Source organism: Lipotes vexillifer, unplaced genomic scaffold (assembly GCF_000442215.2).
Source record: "Lipotes vexillifer unplaced genomic scaffold, Lipotes_vexillifer_v1.1 scaffold469, whole genome shotgun sequence".
Classification (NCBI taxonomy): Eukaryota; Metazoa; Chordata; class Mammalia; order Artiodactyla; family Lipotidae; genus Lipotes; species Lipotes vexillifer.
The window spans coordinates 1,536,862-1,543,179 of record NW_006788006.1 but is presented as its reverse complement, the minus strand read 5'-3'; the positions used below and the strand labels follow the sequence as shown (position 1 = coordinate 1,543,179).

General features: G+C 56.8%; 1 protein-coding gene across 1 annotated transcript in view; it reads left to right on the top strand.

Annotated features, from left to right (window-relative positions):
* The window catches only part of EPS15L1 (epidermal growth factor receptor pathway substrate 15 like 1), a 95,377-nt gene that overhangs the window by 79,896 nt on the left and 9,163 nt on the right, over positions 1 to 6,318 (top strand). The window lies entirely within an intron of this gene.

Here is a 6,318-nt window from a genome sequence, read left to right as displayed (position 1 = left end):
AGCCGTCGCCCCTCTGGCCTCCCCACCCAACCCAAGCTCTTTCCCAGGTTGGCTCAGGGAGGGCCCAGGGGTGGGGACGGCAGCAGCAGTGGCTGAGGCCCCCACTCAATCCAGTGCCTCCAGACTGGTTAAGGACTTGGGGAGGGGTGGGGGTGGGGGTCTTCCTTGGCCATGTTTGATGTGAGAGGAGGCAGGATGGCTCGGGGCTCCCTTCTCCTCTGCTCCGGCCCCAGCATCTAGGCGGATGGCTCCGAGCAAGGGGTTTCCTGTAGACTCTACCTCTCCTGGCTGCGGTGGTGTGGCTGCTTTCTCTCAGGAGTGAGCCTGGCATGTCCCCCTGAGGATGCTGAGGACTGTTAGCTCATGCAGGGGACCTCTCTTACGTGATGGCGATAGGCCAACAGGCCAGGTTACCAGACTCAAAAGCAGAAAGCTATTGCTCCAAGCGGCAGAGAGATTCACTGCAATTTCCCGGTCCATTTATCTGGTCCCTCTTCATCGTTCGCTCTCATTTCCCAGCAGAGTCACCTATGTTGTCCTTAGACTTCTGGGTGGCCACAGGAGAGCCGCACACTCCCTCGGTCGTGCCTTCTGTTCCACAGCCTTCCTCTCCCCAGTCCTTTCTGTTGTGGGGGCGGTGCTCTCCTTCCCGCCCGAGCTCGCCCTTCCCTGCCAGTCTGCCCCTGGTACTCGCCTTGGCACCTTGTGGTCATCGGTGCAGGCCCCCAAGCTCTCTAGTTTCAAGGGGTCATCAGTCCAAGGCTGGCCAGTCTTCCTACACCTGCCACTGGAGCCAAACAGAGGGGAAGCTATTTAAAAATGCTCCCTCTCCCCTTCTGTCACCTGGCCAGGGCTTTCTCTCAGGAGGACAGGAACTCCACCCTCAGTGCCCAGTTTGGCCTCCTTGTGGATGGGTCATGAGAGAAAGCACAACCAACAGGCGGGGTGAATTTATAACAGGTTTTCTGTGAACTGTGAGCAGAAGCACACACATAAAGAGATCACGTCTGTAAGCCACGCATCAAAGGCATTTATCATAAAACGAGGGAGAAAAGCAAAAACAACAAAGGAATTCCCTTGTGTCTGTGAGAGGCCGCTTATATATACCTTAGAGGCAGTGGCCGTTAGGGAACCCCTGACGGTCTCCTGATGGAATGACATCGGGCCTTCTCACTCCGCCTGAAAGATGGGAGCCACAGCACACCTGCACACACGTGCACACGCAGTCACACGCTGCACTCGTGCACACGCTCTCACAGTGCTTGCATACACCTGCATGCACACTGCACACATGAAAGTACACACACAGGAGTGCACACACGCCCAGCAGCTCGGCATCTGTCGGGCCTCGTGGTGGAGCTGCTCCCCTCACTGGCTGTGGCAGGCGCAGAGCTTCATTCTCGGGGTTTCTTGGAAACACTCATCTCAGCCTCCTCCCCTTCCCTGAACCAATGCTGGGTGCTTTTGAACTTGCCCTCCGCTGTCACCTCCCCTTGTGTCTCCCTCTGCGAGCCTCTCCACCCCGCCTTGGCTTCTGCTTTCAGTGTACCGTGGACTTAGAAAGCAGAGCCCGCCAGAGGCACGGCTCACCTCCTTGGAGCTGACTTCAGGGCTCGGGCTTTTTAGAGCTCTGTCCATGTTTGGGGAGGTTTGGCCCTGTATGCCAGGGGTCTCAGGCTGCCTTTGCTCGTGGCTTTGGGCTGCCGCAACCTTGCTGTGCCACAGCCTGCTAGGTGCCGGGTGCCCCGAATATCGTCTTCACATCACAGCCCTCAAGGTGCACGTGCATGACTGTTAGCTTGCCAGATTCTGGCAAGACCCGCAAAGACGGGGCAGGCACCATGATGCCCTCTTACCGGAACTGGAAAGGGAAATGAGAGAGGTCACATGTGACCCGAGGTCACACAGCAAGGTGGTAGCAGGACCAGCCCTGGACCCAGGGACCACCACCGCCCCCCTGCCGGCCTCCCAACCCCATAGACAGCTGTAATGAGAATCAAGCTGTGAGGTTCGGGTGCTCTGGACAGTAGTCAGCTCGTGTGCAGTGCTTAATCTGTGAGCGGCCACAATGTGTCTGCGTAGAGGCCTAAATGTCTCTCATCTGATTCTCTTACCTAGAAGCAGTGGCTGAACAGGAAATCCCTGCGTTGTACACACTGCTGGGTGGTAGGTACACACTGTGTGGCGGGTGCCACTGGAGCACTTCCAGTGTTGTTTCTGCTGTGATTTCATACTAACCTCTAACAATCTGGAAATTGCTGGCTGTGCCGATGCCGATGTACCCGCGAGGGACACCTGACCCAGCAGGTGGATGTAGGTGGGCGGGGGGCATTTGGCTCTTTGAGGGATGCGCAGGAAGGTGTCCACCCCACGCTGCTTCCCTGATTGAGGGGATTGGAGCCCAGCTGTGCACACTGCTCTCCCCTACCCCATCCAGGCCGAAAGGAGCAAGGCCACTTAAACTGGAGCCGCCTGGCAGTTATCCGGTTCTTAGCAAGACAGGTCAGCAGAGGAGAGTTGGAGGAAGTCCCACTCAGAACGGTTGTTATGAAAGCATCAGGCCTGGCTCTTGTTTTCTTGGCTGCTAAAGATGAGAAGCAACCAAGAAGATGTCCAGCTGTTGTTGTCGTTTTTGTAAGAAAACCAAAGTCCAGCAGTTTGCAAGGGAGGGGATGGAATGTGCTTTTCTGCTCGTCTTGCTGACCCAGCCTTTTCCCGCTTCGAGGGGCCGCGTGGCCAGCATGTGGCGGCAGCCACCTTCACCTGGCAACGCCGGGCGGTCACGCTCAAGGGCCATCCTGACAAGTGGGGGAGCGTTGGTCCCAGGCAGCTGAGCCGGGAGGAGATGAGGCAGGTACCCTGCTCCCAGGGACATGTGGCCCTGGCGGTCGAGCTGTGATCCCGTGAAGGTAGGCGAGTGGACAGTCCAGCCTGCTGCGTGATAATGGTTTTTCTCACAACCCACACACACAGCTTCATACCTGCACTCCAAAAACCAAGAGGAAAGAATGGGCTCTTCTGTAACCCTTGCCGCCCCGCGTGTGAAATGGGTCTGATTGACCACATTCCCACTTGAGGCTTGTCTGCAGGGGACCCAGAGGTTTCTAGAACCCTGCCAGGTCTTTGCGCCTGGAGTCGACTCCGATGTGTGAGGCCAGGACAGGCGAATCTGATGCCATATCCCTCCGGCATCTGGGCCACCTATCCCACTAGAATCCCGAGAGGCTGTGAGATCAGGATGGTTTCACGTTCCAGCCGCTTCCATTTCCCTGAGGGGCTCTGGGCAAGTGTCTTAACCTCGCCGAACCTCAGTTTCCCTGCCTGGACATGGGACCAACTCTGGCCTAGCATGTGGCCTCTCTGGTAAGTGCCTTGCACAGTGATTACCATGATGGGCATGGTGTGCATCCCCCAACCCATCCCCAGGGTACAGAGACCAGGACTCGGGGTCCTCCTTCCCTAGCTCCTTTCCCGGGAGAGACAGAGGCTGGCCCTGAGGTGGACATATGCATACAGGGATTTATCAAGGGATCCTTTTCCCCCATGGGATTGCAGTTTAGCAGAAACCTTTGCAGTTGAAAAAAAGTCAGAGCGTGGGTAGTTGAACTTCAAAGAGGTCTCCAGGGTCCTCTCTGGCGAAGCTCAGCTGTCGTCACTCGTGGGACCAAATGCACGTTTGGCTCTGAGTTACTCCTGGTTTTTGGGGTGCCATCTCTTGTGCACCAGCGGCTTCAGTTTTTACATTCTGTGGGAGCTGGTTTCTTGTTTGTGTTTTTAAGCTTGATTGAAGATGAATTGACATGCGACAAACAAACGTATATAAGCATCAGCCTGTGCAGTCACGGTGGGGATCCCACCAACTGGGACCCTCACCAGGGTTCTCTGGGAGAGAGTTCTGGTGCCATAGGTGTGTGACCGGCGCAGCCTGCGGCTGGCCGTCTGCTCTGACCCAAGCCAGAAAGTGGACCTTTGGGGGCTGTCAAGAATCGCCCTCTGTGGCATGTGCACGGAGCTTTGGCATCAGCGCTGAGTTCTCTGTGCCTGGAGGTCTTTTCTAGAAAAGTCTATCAAGGAATGAAATGACCAGCAGGTGTCTGTTTGGGGTAGAGAGAATTGGTTTCTTCTAGGCAGATGCAAAACAGACCGTTCTGGCAGCCGCCGAAACCTGTCAGTTAGAGTTAGCGCTGGCACACCTCCCCCAGGTAAACAGCGGTGTGCTTTCTGCAACGGACCGGAGATCGAGATCAGTCAGAACTCACCGCTAAAGAGTTTCTAGGTAAAAGTTGTTGATTTGCAAAGGGAGAAACAGATTTTTTTTTTTAAGTGCAGGAAATGGCTGTGTGGGTGTCAGTGATTGGGCCTCGCGCCTGCGGCGACAGATAGCGGGATCCTGTGCCCCGGGCCCCACCCTTGCCACTTCCTGCAAGTGCAGCCCCGCGTTGCGGTTTCTGCAGAGCCCGGGTGACACCAGCTAGCGCGCCTTCACCGCTAACCAGCCAGTCACCTTTAACCTTTCCCCAATTTAATTATTATTACTGTTAATAACCTTTGCACCTTCAGGATAAAACCACACACACATTGGTGATGTCTTTCTGCCCCTCTTCCCCTTCCCATAATTCTTCCAACACACACAGGACAACGGGATACCGTTTAACCGGGGTCCTGTTTGGTTCAAGTGATTCTCAAAAAGTAAATAGATAAATAATCATTTCTCCCCTAGAACATGAGTCCCCTCCCACAGCTGTGACTGACTCCACACAGGGTGACTGGCTGCGGGATCTTTCTCTTGGGCGGTTTTCTGGTTGCCGCCCACTCTTGGGCCAGCCCGCTGGCTCGGTGGTCCGCTTGACCGTCCCGGGAGCTGCCACACAGGACTCGGTCAGGGAGGACGCCCCCGGTTCATCCGTGGCACCAGCCCAGGTGTGTGCTTGGCTCTGAGATGCCAGGCTGGGGGTGAAACCAGGGTGGTCATCCTTGGCCCGTGTGGGTTCCGTCCCCTTGTTTATTGCACAAGATCCACTCTTGAAATGGCTTCTCCAGTTGAGCCGTGTGGTTAGCACCTCAACCTTGAGCTTAACTACTTTAATTCCGTTCTCACGATGATTTCAGAGAGATAATTTGGTGGGTACCTGTGAAGTTCTAGAATGGGACAAAAGCAGTTCACTGCCAGCTGGAGGAGCCTGGAAAATTGTGGCAGTTGCCAGCCAGCCAGGGTTGGGGTGCTCCAGGGGAGCCTCAGGCGCCCAGCCTGGCGGAGTCCTCCTTTCCCGCGGGCCACCCCCTGCCCGCCGGGAGCTTCTGTGCCAGGGCTGGGCGGGACCCCTGATAGCGTGTGCTCGAGAGCCGGCTCCCAGCAGAGGGAGAAAAGCCATTGTCCTCTCAGCCTCTTAACCTGTAAAACGCCTGGAGATGAATTGCTCTTTGGGGTGAATTTCTGTTCTCAAAGTTGGCAGAGTTCGAAAATAGAAGCATTTGCCTACCTTAGCACACGCCCACCCTCCTGCACCGGAATCGAGCGGTGGATTGAGTGGGAGTTAAGTGACGCTCTTGTTGCCTATCGTTCAGTGGGGTGCAAGTGCCCAGGCTTGGGGTTCTGGAGCAGAGGAGTCAGGGCTCAGCCAGCTGGGCTCTGGTGGCAGGGTATAGCAGGGCCTCATGTTGGGGTGCAGGCCCAGAGAGTGTGGACTCCCCTCTCTGGTGTCTGTGCATCCGTGTGAACAGACAGCAGCTGCCACCTTGACCCCGGCCCCCTCCCCGGCCGCCGGGGGGTGCCTCGTGTACCTGCCCCCAGGCCTCCTGCAGCCCCTTGGTTCCACCTACAGCAAGGTGAGGGGGCCCAGGAAGATGTTCCTTGTGCAGCCCTTGCTGTTCTGATGGGATAAATGTGGGTCCCTCATCTCTCACATTGAGAGCACTGAGTCAACCCCCGGCCGCCGCCATTGTCAGTTGAAAAACAGCACATGTGTGTATCTGAGTGGGTGGTGGGAACTGGCTGTAAAGGGAGTGAGAGTGGGCGGGTCCCCCATCTACTGCAGGCTCTCTGGCTCCTTTCATGCGGCCCCGACAAGGGGACGGGGCTCCGGGTGGGCTCTGCACCCCCCCTCCACTGCACAAGTGCCTTCAAACTGGCTTCCAGACCCGCCGTGTGGCACCCTGGGGATTTTGTTAAATGTGGGTACGGCGCCTCTCCGCCCGTGCAGTGGTGGCGTTCTGGCAGCATTGGCACTGCTCTATAGGGAGGAACAAAGCCTGGGCCACCGCGGCCCCAGGGCTCTCCCCACCAGGCTGTAGCTAACATCTCCCTTGTCGTCGTCCCCC